This window comes from Peromyscus californicus, unplaced genomic scaffold (assembly GCF_007827085.1).
Source record: "Peromyscus californicus insignis strain IS unplaced genomic scaffold, ASM782708v3 Scaffold_12__1_contigs__length_115047231, whole genome shotgun sequence".
In the NCBI taxonomy this organism is placed as follows: Eukaryota; Metazoa; Chordata; class Mammalia; order Rodentia; family Cricetidae; genus Peromyscus; species Peromyscus californicus.
The window spans coordinates 91,054,976-91,078,513 of record NW_026294413.1 but is presented as its reverse complement, the minus strand read 5'-3'; the positions used below and the strand labels follow the sequence as shown (position 1 = coordinate 91,078,513).

Sequence of the window (23,538 nt, the reverse complement as noted above, 5' to 3'; positions counted from 1 at the left end):
AGAGATCCTGCAGCTTTAGATCTTCAGAACTGGGCCCTTTACCTGCTCCAGCAGTCCAGGGATAAAGATGACGTTAGGGTTGGATAATTCATAGCCATGGTTCTGGCTGGGGGTACCTGGGATGGTCAGGCTGCCAGCTTTCCTTCATCTTCTCCACCCAGGCAAGCTCTCCAGCACTGCCCCACCGAGGTCAACTCATGCAATGGGCAGAATGGAGAGAGGCCCTTTGTCCTGTTCTCATGCACTCAAATCTGACTTTCCCACACTCAGAGTAAAGGGACAGCTCTAGTGCTTTGCTGAGGTGATGTACCAGGCCCACAAACCCAGTTCCTACAGTTGGTGAGAGGCTGACCCAGCTCTTCTGTTCTCATGCCCAAAGTCCCACTCTCCCACCAGCTGCAGGTGGCATTTGATCAGGTGAGGCAGGGATCTTTCCCTTACCCTGGCCAACACAAGGCAGAAGTGGGTAGACTCAGTTCCTCTGCTCTCACAGTCTCAGGGCAAGCTCACTGACACCACAACCAACAGGGTCAGCTCTACTGTACTGCTCAGTCCAGGTGCAGAGCCCACTCTCCCCAGTCCTGCAGTGGGTGAGGGGCAAGTTCAGATGTCACTAGTACTAAGGCCAGCGAAGTATGGGGTTAACTCTTTGAGTTTCTATCCTGTCTTCAGTAGTAAAAGGAGCCACTGACATCAACATAGACAAAGTCTGTGGCAGGGCAATGGACCAGACATGGTCTTTGACAGCAGCCTAGGCCTCGAGGACACCAGGGTCCCTGGTGGCAGCACAGGCCAGTCAGATCTGTATGGCTCCTGCAGGAACACACAACTTAGACACTATCATGGTCCTAGGTGACAGCCCAGACCTCTACCTACCTCTGTGTGACCCTTGGTGGTCATACAGGCTGTGGATATGAACAATGATCCTGGCTGTGTTTGCAGCATGGACCCAGACATGTTCCAAAGTTGTAGCCCAGGGCTGGATATCATCATGGCTCTGGTTGGCAATGAAGGTCACACAAATTGGCAGGGACCCACTAGCACCATGACCCATGGTGGTAGCCCAAATTCCAAGCATCTTTGAAGACAACAGATGCCTGAGATATCAACACAGACCCTGGCTGCAACAGGGCCATAGACCCAGACATGACCCTCAGTAATAGCTCCAGCCCTGATGTCATTATGGTCCTAGGGGGCAGCACAGGCTTCTAAGACACATATGTCCCCTTTGGGGCATATCCCTTTGACACTAACATGGTCACAGGTGGTGTCCAAGACTGCAGGTGGCTGCCAGGCCCTCAGTGGTAGAGGATGATACATGGGTATCAACACAGACTCCCACAGCTGTGTCAGGGCCATGGACAGGGCATGACCCTTAGCAGCAGACCAGGCAGGGACATCATCATGGCTCTAGGTGGCAAGCAGGCCATGGATTTCTTTCATACTCCTTTAGTAAATGTTCTCATTTCCTGAGAGACTTTACAGCAATACTGTTGTATTTCTCATGAATGTGGTGCACATGATCACATCATGAAGTGGGTATACAGAATGCTATAGCTAGAGATAGCTAAATATATGTCCACAAGGATGAAGTATGGATTCCTTCATGCAATGGGAATACATGGAGTTGACAACACCATCCACATGCAAAGCTCTGTGTAGCCCTGGCTGCCTGGGAACCTACTCTGTAGCCCAAGATGGGCACACAAGAGTTCTGATGTTACAGGAGGTTCTGGGGTACTGGAGTGAGACAACACACCTGACCAAAGAAATAGGTTCTAAGACAGAAAAGTTCAAAATCACTTTATTATTAATAAAAACACAGTAATATTACTCAATAGGGGCTTAAAGGGAGAAGTCAATATAAACAGTAAACAGCCTTATCAAAATACCCAAAAAACTACAAGATCAAAAGAAAGAAAAAATAAATATCAAAATCTCAATCTATAACAAAAAAACCCAAAGGAAACAAAACCCAACCAAAAAAAAACAAAACAATTAAGGTCAGCAGCATTCTCTTGCTGCACTTTTAGCAGCACAGACCTACAGCCTGTGGCTGGCCTTGGAAACATGGTAGGAAGGCAGTCAGTGAATGTGAAAGCCTTTTTCAAAGCTACTGTAGCCATGCCTCCTGCAGGCTTTGTAGGCCAAGCCCTTACTCAGACTAAGAATGAGAGATTTTCTAGAGCATTCTTTGTGTCCCTCTGGGAAGCTTTTGATAAATTATCACCCACTGCTGATCCTGTAATGTCTTGGTCACTATTTGATTCTTTCAGCATACAGACACTTGTGCACTTATTAGAGACTCCACAAATATGTGGGCAGCATCTGCATACCAAAAAACATCAAAGATGACTCAGATGTCTTCTATAAATCCTTTTTCAGGACCAGGCAATTCAGTTGAGGCTGAGAAATGGAGACATACCCACTGATTTTAAATATGCAGGAAAAAGTGACTAACCCGGGGAATGAGGGACAGTGAAGATCTCTGTGGTGCATTGTCTTCAGGAACACTTGTGCAGGACATGGAGTCAGCTTCAACACTGGCCTGGAGAATGAAAATTATGGTTTTTGGTGTAGTCTGTCAGGAACAGCTTGACATCAACAGTCTTCCATGACAGATTTCCCTCCACCTAGAGAGGGCTGAGTGCTCAGTCAGCTTACCAAAGCCATCGACATTAAACTGTCAGAAAATGCATGGCCTTGATTAGATACCAGGTGAATGTGAGCAGCCTGGGAAATTGAATGTAGACCATCTAGGAGATCCTACAAAGTAAAAGCAGTGAAGGATCTGATTATTCCTTCAGTATACAAACCTGCCTAGGTTCAACTCCTCAACCCCTAAATCTTCTTTTAACAGAAAAATCTTTTCACAGGAAACAGATGCACACTGCAGAGAACCTGTAATCTGCAGGAGTGTGCTGCATGCAGATCTGTCCAAAGGTAGGAACTTCTCTTTAAAGGCGATGTTCTGGAAGGAAAATAAAGTGGCAGGAGCACACACTGTCCTCCACAACTAACCCTCCTCCTGCTAGGTTGAGGACTGCCATAAGGAGATTTGTGGGGAGACACAGGGGACAAGGTACTGAGAAGATACCAGAGAGCTCAGAAAGGAATAAGGGATACACACTCCCCAGAAACACAAAGGATCAATCAAACATAGTGTTTTCTGGAGAAGTTCTCATTGACTGAGCCAGCACAATACCCTTAGGTGTTCTTTCCCTGGCTCTGGCTGAGAGCCATCCAGATTGGAATAATCCCCCAAAAGGACAGAAATCCAGGTACAGGTGACCTACATGGTTCTAACTGCTCCACCAGGCTTGTGCTCCTACCTTATCTCAGAGACGTTGAAGTGATGTTGCATCTTTTCTGCCATGTCCTTTTGCTGGGTACCAGCTCCTCCTGCTTCAACAGGTCCTTTAGTCTTTCATCCAGGCTCTCTTGCCTCTGTTTATTAGAAGACTGTGTTCTCAGTGGAGGGTCTCTCACTCACATGCAAACAAACTCATGAATACACACAAGTACATGTGTGCACACATACAAGCACACTTTAATGCAGTAACATGTTTAATTTCCCAGCTAATGTTAATATAAGGAACAATCACCAGGGATACTATTGAGAAGAATATTTACTTTTGTAGGATGAGAGAAGAATACAGTGGCCATGAGAAACAGGCAACTCAATCATTGAAGTGCCTATCCTGTGATCCTAATGCACAGACATGTGGACCTCTGGGGTACTAGTTGGTTAGCCAACCCTGCTTAGGAAGTTCTCCAGGCTGTGCAGTATAGGAATGTTCCCCAGCAGAGGACAACTGGACCAGCTCACTGGTCTTATTCACTAATTCCCAGTTGGCCCCAAGGTGAGCAACTTCCCCAAAAGAAGCTCCCTCTACCACAGGCTGCCTCATGTCAGAGCAAATGAGCTCAGGAAACTAGAAAACCCAAGAGCCCAGGAACCTAGAAAATTGCCACAACAAGGAGTCAAAATCAACAATTCCTCCTGGTAAGGCGATTGTGTCAAGGATTTCTTTGAGCAACAAAAGGCTGACTATATCAGGGCCAAATGATTGCATGTATTATTTCGTGCTGAACAATAATTCATGGAAGGGTTCAATCACATTGTACTTTTTCACTCAGCGAATGATGGACATCTAGATAGTTTCTACTTTTAGGCTACTCTGAGGAATGCTACTACAACACTAATGTCCCCTAGCTTCTCCTTGGACACCTACTTCGTATTCTGGAATCACTGGTTCACCTGTGAACTTCAGTTTAACTTTCTGAAGAAGAGTCTGTGGCTTCTCACTGTGCTATATTATGTTATACCACCAGCAATGTCTGAGAGTCCTCATTGCTCCCAACCCTCCATGAGGCTGATTTTAACTCAAAATGAAGAACTTTGAAGAAAAGCAGTTACTGAGTGCTACAGCATGTGGTGAGTGCTTTAGACCATCACGAGCCTAGGGTGTGCACAGAGACAGCCCCATTCTCACACCACAGCATGGCTAGGGAATTATTCCCTCTACAATTACCTGAAAACCATTGACTTAGAGTAGTTTTGTGTCCTTTTTGTCCTAGAGAGCAAAGTGGACATGTGGAAAGATGGGCAGCAGCATACAATATTAGATGGATGAAAAGTGAGTGTGCACAGTACTTTTTCAACAAAGTTGGACTCTATTATCATTAAAGATGCTTCATACACAAAAAAGTGAACATATTGATGCATCCAAACACATACTTGCACATATAAGCATCCATACACACAAACATACACACATCAGCACTTAAAGCTATACATACAGGAACCATGGACACAGACAACCACACATGAGCACACATACACACACACACACACACAAAGTGACACTATCATGCATACAGCATGATACACAGAGGCAGCAGATACACACAGAGACACAAAAAACACACATATAGGTCCACACACACAAACAGAGATGTACAGAAATGCATCACAGAGCATACACACAGCACAAGCACACACACACAGCACACACACACACACACACACACACACACACACACACACACACACACACACTTCTGATCCCAGAATGTCCAGGTAGAAAAGGCTGCCTTTAAGAAAGTCTTCTGCAGGGGGAGGAAGTGGGTCCACTCTGCTGTCTACAAGGCTCTTAGACTCAGCCAGGCTCTGCTACCCTGGCCTGCACTTACTTTTACTTTCATGAGCTTTATCTATCCCAAGACTCACTGATCACACGGCTTCCAAGTTGATCCATCGCAGTCTCTTCACTAAACCTCCCCTGGCTCCTCCACAGAAGACCCTGCCTAGTTCAAGAGAAAGAAAGTGACCCATGGTCAAAACCTAGGAAGTTTGTAACAGGTTGCAGTGCATGTGATATGAAAATAGCCCCAAAGTCAGTCAGAAAGAGGCCAGTGAAGTGACCTACATAGCTTTTCAAGAATGCAGCACTCTACACAGCTATGAGAGGGAAATGTTCTAAGATACAGCCATGCACATGATGTAGTCAAAACACAATGTCAACAAGAAGATGCACTGTGGGATTCTGTGTTGTGAAGTCAATGAGACAAACCAGGCATTTCCTGTGGTTTTAGCTCTGTGCCTACTGTTTATTTTTAAAACATCTGTATTGTTTGATTTTTGTTATTTATTAGAAACCACATTAACATCAAAACAATAAAAGTAAATGAAGAAAAAGAAAGCTACTACATCCTTCCTTTTTCTGAGCAATTGAAACTTGTAGGAATTGGATGAGAATAAACAAGACAGAAGGTCTACCTTGGAGGACAGGAGATCCCAAGATTGCTGGACAGCCAGATTAGCCCAAAGAGAAAATATCAGGTTCAGAGAAAGACCTGAGCTCCAGGGAATAAGGGAGTGAGCAACAGATGACAACACGGGATTTTATTATGTAGTCTCTGAACACACCCACCAATGTACACATTTACACACGTCTGCATAGATCATACACAGACCACAGAAATCAGAAGTGAGAAGAAAAAAGTGAAGAGGACGTCATGCTGAATAAACAGCTGAATTTAGACTATGCACATCAGGTGTTTCAACTGAGACCCACAATACGGCAATCCATCCCTTTGGGCCTAAAACTTCCTAGGGGAACACACAAGTTAGTCAGACTATGTTGATGAGATTGGAGAACATGTTCTCTTGAAGCTTCAAATCTGTCACACCAACCCTCAGCCTATCAAAGTCCACCCACATCTATGGTCATCCAGGCAGCTCCAGACTGGAAGCTCCAGGATGCTCCCGGAGAACTGTCCAGAACCATGCCCAGAAAAAGGACTGACAAGGTGGTACTCAGGCTTCTGTCACTATGACCAAGAGCTTGGCAAAAGGAAGAGAACACATTGGGATGAAGGAAGAAAGGAGAAGACCACATGCCACCCAAAACGTTGACAATGAGAACCCCTCACTTGGCACTGGCACTGGGCTCTAGTCCTTGAAGGCTGCTTCCTCCCTGTGATCTCATATGACCCTTGCAAAGCAAATGAGCCACAGGCCACTGACATCATCAATGAAAGCTTTGTGCTGTTCCCTAAGTAGCTCCCTGCATAATAGCCTGTAGCTAGAGTTTTTCTCTCTTGGTCCCACCAAGCCCCGCAATCCCATAGCCCACTTATAAAATAAACATACAGATGCTTATATTATTTAAACTGCTTGGCCATTAGCTCAAGTCTACCATTGTCTAGCTCTTACTCTTATATGCAGCCCATTTCTGTTAATCTATGTCACTACGTGTTCAATGGCTTTACTTGCTGCCTTTACATGCTGCTACCTGGATGGCAAGCTGGTGGCTCCTCCTCTGCACCTTCCTGTTCTCTCAATTCTCCTCTCTGCTAGTCCCGCCTATACTTCCTGTCTGGCTACTGGCCAATCACTGTTTTATTTATCAATCAATCATCCACAGCACTTCCCCTTTTTCTTTTTTTTTCAAAAAGGAAGGTTTTAACTTTAACATACTAAAATTACATATAACAAAACAATTATCAAGCAAGAATTACAGTTACAATATTAAAGAACATATCTATCTAATATTTGTGAGTCTAAGGTTTTATATTTACCTTATCTGTTATCATAACTAAGGAAAATTGTAACTATCTAGCTTCAACTACATCAAAGGGCCCAGAAGGATATAATATTATCTGAGAAAGAGAAGAAGGACACAAGTAACTTTGGGAGTGTTGCAGGGTAGACAGAGACACCTGGAAGCATGGACAGTCACCTAATGTTCCTTTGTAAAGTTGAGGCATCTGTCTTCAGCCCACACGCCTAGAGTCTCCCAATCATTTCTCTCTGTGTCCTGTAGAATGTCTGGCAGTTTCCTCTGGTAAGCAGGAACCTGAAGGACCATTTCACCAAGCAAAGTTCAGTGGCCACCTTCCTATGGGTCCTGCATGTCCACTTGATCAAGCATTCTAGACAAGAACAGTTTCTTGCCCAAATGACTTTTTTTTTTTTTTTTTTTTTTTGCCAACGAGAAGATAAACTCCCTATGGAGTGGTTTTGAGCTTTCAGACACAATCATCCGCTGGTCAAGTACAAAGACTCACAACAAACTAACAGGACCTAGCATCTCCCACAAGCCAACACTTGTCAAGGCATCTTGAAATGCATGTTGAGAGCTCACACACTACTGTCCCTGTCCTCAGACTCTGGTTCAGGCCACAGGCTCTGCTTTTCATTTATAGGAAACAGAACAGCCTGTGTCCCCATCGCACTCCTACCCAGGGTCCAAGTTCTGCATCTTGAATGCACTCAGGAAGTTTAGTTTAGGCACCAGGACACCCTGGATGTACAGTCTCCTGTTCCTCAGGAAACCTGGGCTTGATACTGTGGTATTAAGATGATTAGCAGAGAACTGGGCATAATGACTACCTGTTTTTCAAATCCTTGTTTGTGTAATTGGCGAGGATTTCACACAGCTCATTTCTTTCACAGGTCATATTATTTAGCCAGACGGTGAGTTTCTCTATTTTTTTCATCTGGTGCTCCTGCTCAGTGAAGGTGGAGAGTTGGGATGGTGCCTCCTCTGTAGTCCCTGCAGGTAGATAAAGAAAAGTGAACTTGTATACTTGAATGGCTTAAGGTTAATAGAGTCCATGATGAGTTCCAAAGAGCCCGAGGAAGAAGAAATGCTAGGGACCCAGTGAAACTCCCAAAGAGCAGGGCAGCTATCCTCAAACTGGTGCCCATGATCTATGTCTCTGTCCTCAACCAGCAAGGCTAGGCTTGTGCCTCACTCCCTAGTACAGTCCCCTGGCCCTGGAAGACATAATGTATCCCAGCCATGTAGAGTTGGAGGACAGTGTCAGCTCATATCTGATGTGATGTAGGTAAGTCTCGAATGTCCCTAAAGCTTATCAGCACCAAGTTCTGATCACACGTGTCCAGGACCAAAGCATCTGAATGTCTGAGGCCCTGGTAGAGAGCCAAGGGAATTTCCCTCCCTTCTTATTAGCATCAGATTCCCATGGAAACAGTAGGAATCCACTGGAATGAAGTACAGCAACACCCTACCCAGAGAGGGGAACAGCTCATTTGTCAATCAGTTCCTCCTGTCCCTTTGCCTGTCTGAATGAAATGAAGGAGTTCCCAGAAAAGCAGCTGCAGCCTGAACAATTCATGGCTCTCCTAAACTCACCATCAGAGACTCTTGACTCTGGGTCTGCTATTAAGAAGCCCAGAGAAACAGGATAGGCCCATTGCTTCCCAGAAGCTCCCAGATGCTGAGCCCCAGCTCAAGTTCACCTCCTCCAGGAAGCTCGCTATCCCCTGCTCAGGATTCATTTTCTTCACCAAACCATTTATTTCTCCAGGTTTGAGACTAAGACCAAAGGCCAGCTTCCTTTGCCTCTCTCTGGTCACTCCATGTTCTCTATTCTCTCTCCCAAGCAGCCTGCTCAGTCTTACCAACATGTCTAAGGGCACTGAACAAATACCCTACAGGCATTTGGTGTTGCCACAACACTGGTAACATCACAGAGAATACCAAGGGCTCTCCAGGATACAACAGAATTTCCAGAGAAGGGACTACTAGAGTCATCTCCATGAGGCGTCACCTATCTACTAACTAGCTCTTCAGAAATGCACAAAAAGCCATGTTGCCCTTCTCAGGAGTCTTTCCAGAAACAGAAAGAAAGACCTCCAACACCTCCTCTTTACAAAGCCAGGGATCTCTCTCTCTCTGCTTCATTAGAATATTTTTACTACTTCAAGTATGGGAAGTTGAAGTCTCTATTCCAAACACATCCGATGAAACGGTTTATCACTTCTTCAGATCTCTAATGAATAACATGAGAAATAAAGGTTGCTAGGGTATTAGGTCAGGATAGTGGGGAGTAAAGATCGGTCCCCTGATGTGAACAAGCAAATTGTTGAGAATACCCAAGAGTGTTATAATATGTGGGTGTGTTGGAGGTTTTGGGTGCCCTGTCAGAACAAAGGTAAATCCCCTAGTTAATGAGGAAAATTACCCCAAATCATCAGCAGAATACATTCCAGCCCTCATGATGTTAGCAAATGTGTGATCAACTAGTGACATGTCAGGCTGGAGATGATAAGGACTGGGGCCCTGAGACACAGGAGCAAACATTCCCACAAGTGTAAGGCTCCATTCCTGCCTGAGTGCTTGTGGAATTTGAAGAGAGACAAATGGCTAGTGAGAGGCTCCACACAGACATGCAAAGGCATGTACAGAAAATCAAATGTGTCATAGTCATGGGGATAGTATGTAGTGTGTCACTGTGGTGGTGCTTCACCTAGAGCTACACAAGAGCCAAATTCCTTGCCTGGAGACACCTGTGACAATGCACACGCCCTTAGGAAAGGTGACACAGCCAGCTTAAATAACAACATCCATCGGTGCATGAGAGAGGCAGGTAAAGGGCACAAGAGGACAGATTAAAGGGGTCCTTTACTATAGAATTTCCCAGAGGCCCACTTCACACTTTTGAATTTACCCCAGTCTTAAAATGAAGAACCGGCACCGTGTTTGGTCTGGATTGAAAATTCACCAAAAGCCTAGACTGTGGCTTCAGACGTGTACTTAGTGGATCCCAGAACAAATAAGTGATGTGAGAAAACTGTGTCCTTTCAGATGTTATATCACACTGACAAGTCATGCTAGACAAGGTGAGCTATCTCAGTAATACCCAATTCTAGAAGTCAAAGCACAGCGCCTGCCCTACACACTGCTTCATCTCAGTTAATCCTGACACACTGAAGGATGCTCAGAAAGAGACTGACAGATGAGACTTTGCCCAAGCAGGTTCTGAAAGCCCAGACTTGAGTCTCCCCTCTGTGGATGTCAGTTCTCCCATCTCTCTATAGGTAGGTGGATGTCTCAGAAGTCAGCTGGTTTCCTCTGTCTCCCTAAACAATGTGACACAGTGGACAGCCTCTTAAGGGCTTACTCACAGTTTCAGAGGATGCACATTGGCTCCAAGCCCTCAGCCATTTGCTTTCAGAGCCTGGAGAAAATTGCTACTGTCCCCAAGCACTCAGGCAGTAAAGGGATGCCCAAGTCACTTGCTCTATGCTTCAGAGTCTCATGTTAATGGAGAAGCCATGCAGGGGCAGAACATAGTCACCAGATTCACATAGCCATCCTCACTGACATTCCAGGACATTCAGAAATACCAGGAAGGGGACAGGCTCATTCCAGGTCCACTGAATCTAACAGTTCTCAGGCTGAACTGATCTATGTGCCACCCACAACAGGGAACTCAAAACTTTAGGGATCCCTGGAAGACAGTAGCACTTGGTGGATCCTGCCCTGCTAGTGGTTATAATGTAAAGTATCAGAACCTATGGCTTTGCCAGGGTACTCCCCTTTTCCTATCATTACTGGCACACAATGAAAGGACTTCAGTGAGTGTGATCACAGTTATGGTACAGAAATCTCATTAATTCTTCTGTGCCTCCTTTCCCACTCAGGGTGAAAGCCTGAGGGTACCCAGCAAAGCAGCTTCAGCCTTGTCAATTCCTGACTCTGCCAAACTAATCATCATGGATCCTTCATCTGGGTCTGCTCTTTAGGAACCCAGAGAAGGATAGGCCTATTGCCTCCCAGAAGTTCCCAGTTCCTGAGTCTTAGCCCTGGAAGGCTCAAGCCCAAAAATATCCAGAAAACTCCCCAGCCCCTTCCCAGAACTCACTAAGTCTTCCTCAGGACATCTTATTCCTCCATGTTTTCCAGGGAGATCTAGAACCAGCTTCCTTCTGCCTCACTCTGGTCTCAAGCAGAATGGACTCCTCCATTTCTCTAGAACATAAGCTCTGGCATGCAGTTAGTGATTCAGGCTTGTATTTGGGACCTGGTCTCTGTAGTAAGGGGTAGGACTTCTGATAGGAACCTCTCCACCAAAACACTGGAAGGATGCTCAAAGGTGCTATCAGTCAACAGCCCCTCCCCATGTTACCCTGCAGCCTCCAGAAGGGACTTTAAGAAGTCAAATTTACCAACTTTTCCTTTGTGGCTTGGGCTTATAATCACTCATCATTTTACTGATTATTTCACTTCTGACATAAACCATATTGAATCATTCTTCCTACAATGGAAATTTCACTTTGGACATAGAATCCTCTTCATGGAGTGTCAATGTTCTTTGCAGTAAGTTGAGGTTTATGTTTTCCCCTTCTGGCTTGCTGTGATGGCTAATTTTGGCTGTTTACTTGACACAGAGTTGAAGATTTGACTCCATCAAACTGGCTTGCAGGCATGTTTCTTTGGAATTTTCTTGTTGCTAACTGATGAAGGATGGCTCAGCCCTCTGTGGGTAGTGCCATTCCTAGGCAGGTGATCCTGGGCCTCAGAGGAAAGCTAGCCGAGCAGAGCAGTAAACAGCATTTTGTGTGGTTTCAAGCACCTGCTTTGGGATCTTGCCTTGGCTTCCCTTGATGATGGACTGCAATCTGTGAGATGAATAAACCCTTCACTTTCCCAGATTGGCTTTTTGGACTTTTATCACAACAATAGTAAGTTAACTAGAACACTTGCCATATTTTCAGGGCATGCTCTCACAGCCCATTGTTCTTCCAGCCTGTAGCCTCTTTTTTCACCATTCACAAAGTTTCTGGACACTGAAATCTATTGCAATATCAACTCTACCAATCACACCCACTGCTCACATTTCTCTCTTAAAGTATTTTTTTCCATCTCATATGTCATGCTCCTCTCCAATATATCATGCTTCCCTACTTTACCCTTCTAAAATTATCTCTGGATATTCCTGCCTGTTCCACTTTAAAAATTATCCTTTGCCCAATAATAGAACATTTATGGACACATTATTAAGTTCCATAGAAAGGGGTGATACATTGTATTTAATAGCATGCTTTTAAAGTGTGATCATATAAAATGTCTTGTCATACATTTTAAAGCCTTTTGTGAGTGGAACTGTTTCCCTGATTTCTTTGTTAGTATGTTTGTGATTGGTATACAGGAAGGCCACTGATTTGTGTGTGTTAATTTTACAATCTTTTACTTTTATGAATCTATTTGTCAGGTTTAAGGGAGTTCTGATAAATTTTAAGTTTTAATTGTTTAGAATCATATCATATGCAAATAAGGACATTTTGACTTCTCACTTTTCCATTTCTATCCCCTTTATCTCCTTCAGTTGTCTTATTGCTCTTGCTAAGAGTTCAAGTACTGCATTGAATAGGAGTGGAAGGAGTGAATATTTTTTTTGTTCCTTCTTTTTTTGGAATTGCTTTGAGTTTTTCTGTATTTAGCATGATGCTGCTGTGGGCTTGTTATACAATGACTTTATTATGTTGAAACATATCCTCTATATCCCTAAATACTCCAGGACGTTTATCATTGACGAAAGTTTGATTTTACAAAGCCTTTTTTCATATACTCAGAGGGTCATATTGTTTTTTTCCTTTATTCATTTTATGTGGTGTAATAAATACATTGATTTGTGTATGTTGAATTACCCTTACATGTTTGAGGTGAAGACAACTTGACCACGGTAGATATTTTTTTTGATGTGATCCTGAACTTGATTTGCAAATATTTTATTGAAAATTTGTATTCATATGTTCATCAGGATAATAGGCCTATAATTCTATCTATCTATTCATCTGTCTATTCTCTATTTATCCATCCATCCATCCATCCATCCATCCATCCATCCTTCTTTCTATCTATTTACCGACCTGTCTTCATCTCTCAACACCAGGGTATCTCTGGCTTAAAAAAGAATTTGGAAGAGCTCCTGCTTTACTACTCTTTACCTGCTGAGCCAGTTCACAAGCCCCTGACTTGCATTTGTGTCTTATTTTAATTTTTGTTTTTCCCCCTTCTTAATATTTATTTCATTTTTTATGTATATGAGTATTGTTCCTGCAGGTATGTTTGAGTACCACATTACGTGTGCTGCCATTATCCCCTCTGTGTGTCGTTGCATTTGCTGCAACCATGGCTGATTTGACTGCTCTCCACTAGACCAAGCAGCAAATGCTGCATTCTTATGAAATCTTTAGTGCTCCACACGGGTGTCAGGACTCTCTCGTGCTCCTTAAAAATGAATGGATCTGCCTTAAAAACAAACAAAGTGAAAACTCATAAGGAAGGTCTATGGTTTAATAATTAATCTGTGAAGCAGAGGGCCCAGAATAGGAGCTTGGATCTCAGCCTGCCACCTAGCTGCTGTGAACCCACTTTCTAGCTTGTGAAACCTCAGTAAGACCCCCACTCTTTTCTCTATAGACAAAGAGAAGCTTAAACCAGGATATCTTAGTGTAGATAAAACTCAGGCCAGTTGCAGGTTCCCAGATGGTGGTATCAACTACAAAGTCAGGATGTTCGGCCACCTGGACTAATTGGATATAAACTATCCCAATTCCAGAGACAGCTCATAAAACTCCTGACATAGTTGCTAAAAGGATGAGAGATCAAAGACTGGGGAAAAAGGAACTGATTCTAACTGGGGGCAGGTAGGTGGGTTGAGGGGGAATGAATTATGTGGTCTTTGCCTTTAAGAGCTAGCCTTACAAAAAAAGGGGAGCACCTCTCAGCTTCACAGCTAGGAGTGAGTGTTTGGGATGAGTTCCCTGCTGTGCTGCTTTAACAGAAATAACCTTTGCTTTTGCATTCTGGACATCCTCATTCTTCAGTGGTCTCTTTGGGGACACGATCACAACATTCTTCAGTGGTCTCTTTGGGGACCAAGAGCATAACATTTGGTCAGGGATGACCAGGAAACCCAGAGACCCCACTGGGACCCTCAAGGGTCCAGAGGTCCATTGACATGACAAGAGCACTCTCTGTCTTGTCTGTGTCTCCGTCTTGTTACTTTCGTTTTGTACTGGTCGACCGATTTGTACTTTGCAGGTTCTCACTGGGGCAGACGTGTCTAGACAGTGAACATGGAGTGAAAAAGAGACGTCTCGTTCCCCAATTTGGACAAGGGACCCCCTGTTCCCGAGCCATTTGGGGCCACCTCAGAGGTGACCATTTGGTTTTAGCAGCCTCCTCTGGAAAGTGACCAGGAGCCTCTCCTGTTCATTAGATGACCCATTAGGAGTGGTTTTGGGCATCTTCCCCTACCACAGGAGGAAGTGCCAGCTTGTACTTGGAACTGGGAAATTGTTAGAGTCATTTTGTGTTTTATTGTGGTCATTGTTACTTTACTCTCTCTCTCTCTCTCTTTCAGCTACTATCTTTGACTTTCTTCTTCCTCTATGGGGAATACCCCGACTTTACCCCTAGACTTAACCCTTGCTCACTGGCAGGATTTCCAGGAGACTGCAAGCAACAACAGCGTGATTGTTAAGAAGAAGAGATGGGTCATTTTCTGTTCAGCTGAGTGTTCTGTTTACCCAACTTTCAACATTGGGTGGCCAGAAGGGGGAACATTTGATGCTGCTACCATCCACTGAGTAGAGATTGTTTTTCGCCCTAACCCTGGCCACCCTGACCAAGTCTCCTATACAGTTACTTGGAGGGGCCTGATAGATAGGGAAGGTGGACCCCTTCCCTGAGTAAAGCTATTTCTGCCCCCACAGCACGTTCAAGGCACTCAGGTCTTGGCAGTCAAGCCCAGGAGTTCCTCAGTGAATCAGGAAGAAGGGACGAAGAAGCCTGCTGCTGTGCTCCAGGGAGGATCTCCTGAAGCAGAACTTTTTCCGCCCCCCCTGATCTCCTCAACTTCCCCAAACACACCCCACAGCGCCTCCTGTGGAGCAGGCCCCAGAGCCACAGCTGTCAAGAGTGGAGGGAGGGGGGCAGCTCTGTCTACCACAGGAGGAGGGGGCAGGAGCCCCTTCCATGTCAGCCCCTCAACCAGACTCCACATCAGCTCTTCTCCTCAGGCCTGCTGGCCCTCCAGATGATTTGGGAACCAACCCTTCCAATATTGGCCGTTCGCCACTAGTGACCTGTATAATTGGAAGGCCCAAAATATGCTGTTTTCTAGGGACCCCCAAGACTTAACTAACCTATTAGAGACAGTTTTATTCACTCACCATCCCACGTGGGATGATGTATATCAATTATTGGGAGGCCTCTTCACCACTGAGGAAAGGAACCAGATCCTGGAGAATGCTTGGAAGTTAGTTCCAGGACGCATGGGCGTCCCCTCTAACAGATCGTGCTTTAGCTGTGGCGCTTTTCCACCCACCCGCCCCAACTGGGACTACAATACGGCAGACGGTAAGGAGAATCTCCGTGTCTACCACCAGGCTCTGTTAGCAGGTCTCAAGGCTGCTCCATGCAAGCCTACTAATACGGCAAAAATTGACGACATAAGACAGTGAAATGAAGAAAGTTCAGCCGCATACTTAGAGAGGTTGATGGGGGCTTTTAAACAGTACTCCCCCTATAAGCCGGGATCTGAGGAAACACAACAGGCAGTTATCCTAGCGTATGTTAATCAGGCAGCACCAGATATTAAGAGAAAGCTACAGTCATTAGAAAGACTAGGAGAAAGAAGTCTGAGGGACCTAGTGGCAGTGGCAAAAAGTTTATAATAAAAGAGAAATGGAGGACCAAAAGGAAGAGAGAAGGGAAAGAGAACATCGAGAAAGAAAAAAGAAGAGAGACAGTAGGCAAGAGAGGAACCTAACCAAGATATTGGCTAGGCAACAGGCACAGATGGAGAGAGTGCTCCTAGCCACCAAGGTCGGAAACTGTGGAAAAGATAAGAAACCTCAGTCTAAACTAGGGAGGAACCAGTATGCATATTGTAAGGAAGGACATTGGGCTAAAGAGTACCCCAAGAACAGGAATAAGAGAGGCAGGTCACCGGGGCCAGGGAAGCATACTCCCATCCTCACCACCCTGGAAGAAGACAGTGACTAGGGGAGATGGGGCCTGGCTCCCTTCCCCAAGCCTAGGGTAACCCTGAGAGTGGAGGGGAAACCTATCCAATTCATAGTGGATACGAGGGCAGAAAGCTCAGTACTTCTGACACCTGAGGGCCCCCTGTCAGGGAAACAGACCTGGGTGCAGGGTGCAATGGGCACCAAACCTTATAAATGGACTACCCAAAGAATGGTGGACTTGGGAGTGGGACAGGTAACCCACTCATTCCTGGTTATTCCTGAATGTCCATACCCCTTGCTGGGGCGTGATTTGCTCACCAAAACGAGAGCACAGATCCATTTCACAGATGCAGGCACTCACATCGAACAACCAGATAGAAAAGACATAGGAGTGTTTTTAACAATGCCCTTGGAGGAGGAATACCACCTCCATAGGCGAAAGTCCACCCTCAGGCCAAGTATGGACATCTGGCTCCAAGAGTTTCCAAGAGTCTTGGCCGAGACACGGGGAATGGAGCTGAACAAACGTCAGCCTCCAATATACGTGGAACTCAAACCTAATGCAGACCCAGTAAAATTCCGCCAGTATCCCATGACCTGAGAGGCCAAGAAGGGACTACCCCCCACATAAGGTGACTTCCGTAAGGGGGGGTCTTACAGCCTGTCCAGTCTGCATGGAACATACCCCTCCTACCAGTTAAGAAACCACAAACAAATGACAACCACCCAGTCCAAGATCTCTGGGAAGTCAACAAAAGGGTAATAGATATTCACCCCACAGTACCTAACCCGTATACCCTGCTAAGTATTCTCCTACCAGACAAGGAATGGTATACTGTTCTGGATTTAAAGGATGCTTTCCTTGGTCTTCCACTCACCCCGAGCAGCCTGGGCTACTTTTCCTTCGAGTGGTATGATCCAGATATTGGAATAAGCAGGCAACTGACATGGACGAGGCTGCCACAAGGATTCAAGAATTTGCCCACCATATTTGATGAAGCCCTCCATGAAGACCTAAGTGAGTATCACTCCCAGCACCCCCATGTCTCTCTCTTACAATATGTAGATGATATACTAATAGCCACTAAGTCAGAAGAGGAATGCCTCAGGGGAACAAAGGACCTTCTAAGAACACTAGGGACACTAGGCTATTGACCCTCCACGAAAAAGGCCCAGATTTGCAAGAAACAGGTAACCTACCTTGGGTATGTACTAAAACAAGGAAAAAGATGGCTGTCAGAGGCCAGAAAAGAAACGGTGTTAAAGATACCCGTACCTAAAACAGTCAGACAAGTCAGAGAGTTCCTGGGCTCTGCGGGGTTCTGGATTCCGGGGTACACTGAAATTTCTCGCCCCCTTTATGAGGCCACAAAGGAACAGATTCTAACTTGGAATAAGGAGAGGCAAACTGCCTTTGACACCATCAAGCGAAAATTGGTAGAAGCTCCAGCCCTAGGCCTCCCAGACATCAACAAGCCCTTCCTCCTCTCTATAGATGAAAGAAAAGGAGTGGAAAAAGGGGTGCTGACTCAGAATGTCAGGCCATGCAGGAGACCTGTTGCCTATCTATCAAAGAAACTGGACTCTGTAGCTGCGGGGTGGCCCCATGCTTGCACATCATAGCAGCCATGGCTTTGCTGGTCAAAGATGCTGATAAACTAACCCTGGGACAGAATCTCGTGGTTGTTACCCCCCCATGCCTTAGAGTCAGTTCTAAAGCAACCCCCCAATAGACGGCTGAGCAATGCCAGAGTGACTCATTACCAAGCCCTGCTTTTAAATCCAAGCAGAATAACATTCTAGCCACCGACCACTCTAAACCCAGCCACCATGCTGCCAGACCCAGACCTAGAGACCCCTCTCCATGACTGTGCTGAGATTCTAGCCCAGGTACACTGTATTTGAACTGATCTCCACAACACACTGCTGACAGACGCAGAAGAGACTTGGTTTACGGATAGGAGCAGCATTGCCCGAAATGGACACAGGTAAGCTGGGGCTGCAGTGACCACCACCTGTAAGAATGTTTGGGCAGAAGCTCTACCAGCTGGCACCTCAGCCCAGAAAGCCGAGCTGATAGCACTCACTTAAAGCCCTAAGCCTGGGCAAAGACAAAATGATTAACATTTATATGGATAGTAGGTGTGCATTTGCTACGCTACATATCCATGGGGCAATATACATGGAGGGGGGCTGCTCACTGCCGAAGGAAAGGCTATTAAAAATAAACAAGAGATATTGGACTTGCTAAAAGCACTATGTCTCCCAAAGAAACTTGCAGTAACACACTGTCCAGGCCACCAAAGGGGGATAGATGCCATGTCAAAGGGGAACAACCTGGCAGACCAGACAGCAAAGAAAGCAGCCTTATTAGAGATCACAGTGGCTCTACCTGTTATGGCAGATACAGGCCCCTACGGCTTACCTCCCACACCACATTATAATTCAGATGAGGAAGCCTAGGCTTCTCAGGTAGAGAGAGTATATAAAAACGATGGATGGTGGAGCTACTCACAGGAAAAGTGCTTCTCCCGAGCCTACTCAGGAAAATGTATGCTCCAGAGTATCCATCAGACTTCTCACTTAGGGACCCAGAAGCTGAGAGAATTGATCTCTGGGTCCCCCTTAAAAATTCGTCAAGCCAATCAACTTATTGACAAAATTATAACAGAATGTAAGGCTTGCCAATTGGAAAACTCCTACAAGATAAAAGGAAAAAAAAGGAGCTTGGAAGAGAGGGACTCGCCCAGGTATGTACTGGGAGGTGGACTTCACAGAAATTAAGCCAGGTAAATATGGATATAGATACCTACTGGTTTTTGTAGACACCTTTTAAGGATGGACTGAAGCATACCCAACCAGACATGAGGTGGCTCACATGGTGGTAAAAAAGATACTGGAAGAAATCCTCCCCAGGTTTGGTTTCCCCCACCTGATTGGGTCAGACAACGGCAGGGCCTTCATCTCACAAGTAAGCCAGGGATAGCTACTGCATTAGGGGCCGAGTGGAAATTACACTGCACATATTGGCCCCAAAGTTCTGGACAAGTCGAGAGGATGAACTGGATCCTAAAAGAGACCCTTTCTAAATTAGCCTTAGAGACTGGCGGTGACTGGGTGGCTCTCCTCCCCTATGCCTTGTTCTGGGTAAGGAATTCCACTTACCAGCTAGAATTAACCACTTTTGAGATCATGTACAGCCAGCCACCCCCTCTTATACCTAGTCTACAAACAGAACTGGTGGTGCAGATGGAGGATGCAGATCTCATTAAGAGTCTGAATTTCTGTCCCAAGAACAAGCAGACATATGGCCCCAATTGCAGGCCTCCTCCTCTCCTAAGCCCCATAGTTACCCAGCCCGGGGACTGGGTCCTGATCTGCAGACACCAGTCCAGGACCTTGGAACCAAGATGGAAGGGGCCCCACGTTGTCATCCTGACCATCCCCACCATTCTCAAGGTGGACAGCATTGCAGTCTGGATCCACCACTCCCATGCTCGACCATCAGGCTTGCTTGCCCCTCCAACAGGACACTGAGATGAGACCTGGGAGGCATCAAGACACCCCTCCAACCTGCTGAAGCTGAAGCTCCACCTAAAGTGAAGCCTATCCTGCTCCTGCTGGTCCTGCTCATGAGAGCCCTCCAGGGCGCGGGCCACTCCAGCAACCCTCACGTGCCGTGGAACCAGACTTGGCTGGTAGTTAACACAGAAACCGGTGTCATTGCCAACTCCAGCTCCTCAGCCAGAGAACCCAAGGACACCTGGTTCCTGGACTTGTATGTTGACCTCTATGTTCTGGTAAGAGAGGCATGGGACCCATCGGACCAGGAACCTTTCCCTGGGTACAGGTGTGCTACTCCTGGCCAGAGAAAGAGAACTAGGGACCAACACTTTTATGTATGCCCTGGACATTCACAGAACCAGGACCAAGTTAAAAAAGGTGGGGGCCCAGGGCTAGCCTACTGTGCCACTTGGGACTGTGGAAGAACTGGATACATTTGATGGGAGGCACGGATAAAAACTGACTTGATTACCATGAGTTGGGGGGATAGGAATATGCCAGGAACTGGAAAATGCCGGAAAGGCATAGGATGGGTAGACTGTGGCCCCTGCTATGACAAGGAATGCTTCCCCAATCACCCCTGGGTAACCCCTGGAGGTTGTTGTGACTCCTTAATAATTAAGTTCACTGAAGAGGGAAAGAGGGCTGATTGGACCACTGGAAAATGTGGGGACTACGGCTGTACCATTCTGGGCATGATCCCAAACTCACTTTCACTATCAGGCACACTTTGTCCCCCGTAAAAACAGCAGTGAGACCCAACACGATACTGAACCCGGTACCCAACCCCCTCCCTCCTCTGCCAAGTCATACTATGCCTGAGGGACACAGCATTACTGAAAAGCCTCTAGATTATACCACCACAGAATCTAACCACATAGACTCCCTATGGAGGACCCAACCTCCTCCCAGGCAGATGGACAGGGATCCATTGTTCTCCCTACTCCAGAAGTCCTTTGTGCTCCTTAATGCCTCAAGGCCCAATTTAACAACTTCCTGTTGGCTTTGTTATGATGCACAACCCCCTTTTTACGAGGGAGTAGCAGTAATGGGCAAAGATAGCATTACTGCTGACCCCCAACAGTGCCGCTGGCAAACAAAGGCCTCCCTAACACTCCAACAGGTAGAGGGCCAGGGTTTATGCGTGGGACGGATCGCACTAGAATATCAAATTCACTGCAATTATACTCAGCCACTTGGAAATAAGATTGGCTACTTGTTGCCCTTAGAGGATACTTGGTGGGCATGTACTTCCGGACTGAGTCTATGTGCACATATTGCGGTCCTCAATAAAACCTGGGGGTTTTGTTATTAGTCAGACTTGTGCCCCTGTCATACATTATATCAAATTATATCATACATAATTTGATTGAGCCTGTCAATCTTAGCCACTATAAGAGAGAGCCAGTTACAGCCCTTACCTTATCAGTGCTGTTGGGAGCTAGCCTGGCAGTGCTGGGGACCAGGGTGGCATCCCTAATAACTAACAGCAGCATTATTGCAGCCCCTGTCTCTCCATCGATGAAGACATAGAAAAATTAGAAAATTCTATCTCGCACCTCCAGGACTCCCTATCCTCCCTGGCAGAGGTGGTTATGCAGAATAGGAGAGGGCTAGATCTTATCTTCTTAAAGGATAAGGGGTTATGTACCACATGAGGGGAAGAGTGTTGTTTTTACATAGACCACTCAGGAGTCCTAAAAGAATCCTAAAATTGGCCAAAGTACGAGAGGTGTTAGCCAAATGAAAAAGAGAACATGAAGTCACTCAGAGCTGGTTCGAGTGCTGGTACTCCCAGTCCCCCTCGCTTACTACACTGGTCTCATCCCTCATAGGGCCCTTAATACTCTTCTTTGTGGCCATCACGTTCAGGCCTTATGTCATAAATAAACTTCTCCAATATATGGGGGAAAGACTATACACAATCCAGCTCATGGCGCAGAGAGGGTATGCACCGGTGGACACGACTGGATTCGAGTTGTATGCTAACCCTGAAGAATAAGATAAAGAAGAACCCCTTGAGTTAGAAGTTAGTTAGGGGCCCATGATTGAGCCCCATCAGGAACAAAGAAAGTGGGGAATGTGAAACCTCAGTAAGACCCCACACTCTATTCCCTACAGACAAACAGAAGCTTAAACCAGGATATCTTAGTGTAGATAAAACTCAGGCCAGTTTCAGGTTCCCAGATGGTGATACCAACTACAAAGTCAGGATGTTCAGCCACCTGGTGGGCTAATTGGCCATAAAATATCCCAACTCCAGAGACAGCTCTTAAAACTCCTGACATAGTTGCTGAACAGACAAAAGATCAAAGACTGGGAAAAAAGGAACTGATACTAACTGGAGATGATAGACCCCAGACTCAGGGCACTACCCTCTCCGGTGGATGCCCCAGAAACCCGGACTCCAGACCAGTTGATGCAACCAGCATGAGGCTTTATTTAATTGTTTGCACAAACGGGCCCCCTCCACTATTCAGTGAGAGGAGCCCCGAACAATAATTGCAGGCATCTTTTAAAGGCAAAACCCACAAAATTAGCATAGCATTCAGGGCAATACATAATTGGCTAGTTTAAAAATCAGTACCAGGGACGGGGAGTATAGCTATAGGGACTTTCCATGGGGCTGCCTTTCTTCCTAGAATAGCCACAGGATATTCTGCTAGACCCAGATAATGTCACAAAATTATTCTGTTGATGCCATAAGAAATATCATAAAAATAATTTCTGCTGAGGCTAACGGTTTGGGGGTCTGAGACTGGTGCTTGTTCCTCTTTCTAACGTTCTGCTGAGGCTGAGGGTTTGGGGGGGTCTGGGACTGGTGATCGTTCTTCTTTCTAACGTTTAATTCTTTCAGGGAGAGGGAAGGGGGTTGAGGGGGAATTAATTAGGTGGTCTTTGCCTTTAAGAGCTAGCCTTACAAAAAAGGAGAGCTCCTCCCAGCCTCACAGCTACAAGTGAGTGTTTGGGATGAGTTCCCTGCCTCGCGGCTTGTAACAGAAATAAACTTTACTTTTGCATTCTGGACATCCATGGTTTTCAGTGGTCTCTTTGGGGACGTGATGTGGGCATAACAACTGACAACCTTGGGTCAGCACACACTGTCTCCTTGTACCAGGGAAAGGTTCCTGAGAGGAGTCAGCACGGGGCTTCGGGAGGTGGCATCCTTGCTCAGGATGCCCGTTCCGACACTGCTCAGTCCATCCCACTTTCTCCACCACAGTTCAGGGACCGAAAGATCTGAAATCCCATCCTGGAACTTCTCTCTTTTCTCTCTTCACAGCTGTCACTCACCTGGAACCCTCTGGGACCCGGGACCCCAGCCTCAGCAGCAGGCTGCCTCTTACATTTTCTTAGCTACAACCGTCTCCCGGAACTGCTCCTTCTCGAGGCTCCAACTACAGAAGCCACTGTCGCTGCAGCTTCCCGGGCACTGCTGGATTTAGAGCTCAGAGAGCAGCAGCCCTCCCTCAGCCACCGTAGAGCGCTGCACGTGCCACTTCCTCTTGCGCTGCGGGAGTCTAGAGAGGCTTTGCACATGCTGCTTTGCGACCTCCTGCTACACTGCCACCTAGTGGCACCTGAATAGAATGCACCAGGGCGCGCTAATCAAAAAAGAAAAAAAAATTCCCTTTCTGGTGGGTTTCTCAAAACCAGAGTGAAATGCTGTACTTTCT

At 46.0% G+C, this 23,538-nt stretch overlaps 1 long non-coding RNA gene across 4 annotated transcripts; it reads right to left on the bottom strand.

Moving 5' to 3' along the window:
* Positions 1 to 1,788: 1,788 nt before the first annotated feature.
* On the bottom strand, positions 1,789 to 23,365 carry LOC128107655 (uncharacterized). Of its 4 annotated transcripts, XR_008217172.1 has the most exons (5): positions 23,156 to 23,365; positions 7,248 to 8,063; positions 3,333 to 3,447; positions 2,665 to 2,766; positions 1,789 to 2,548 (listed from the first exon to the last, which is right to left on the bottom strand). It is a non-coding gene; the product is annotated as an uncharacterized LOC128107655 (long non-coding RNA). The 4 variants fall into 4 exon arrangements; XR_008217169.1 differs by having other exon boundaries at positions 1,789 to 2,766; XR_008217171.1 differs by having other exon boundaries at positions 1,789 to 2,766; positions 7,901 to 8,063.
* Between the last annotated feature and the right edge of the window lie 173 nt (positions 23,366 to 23,538).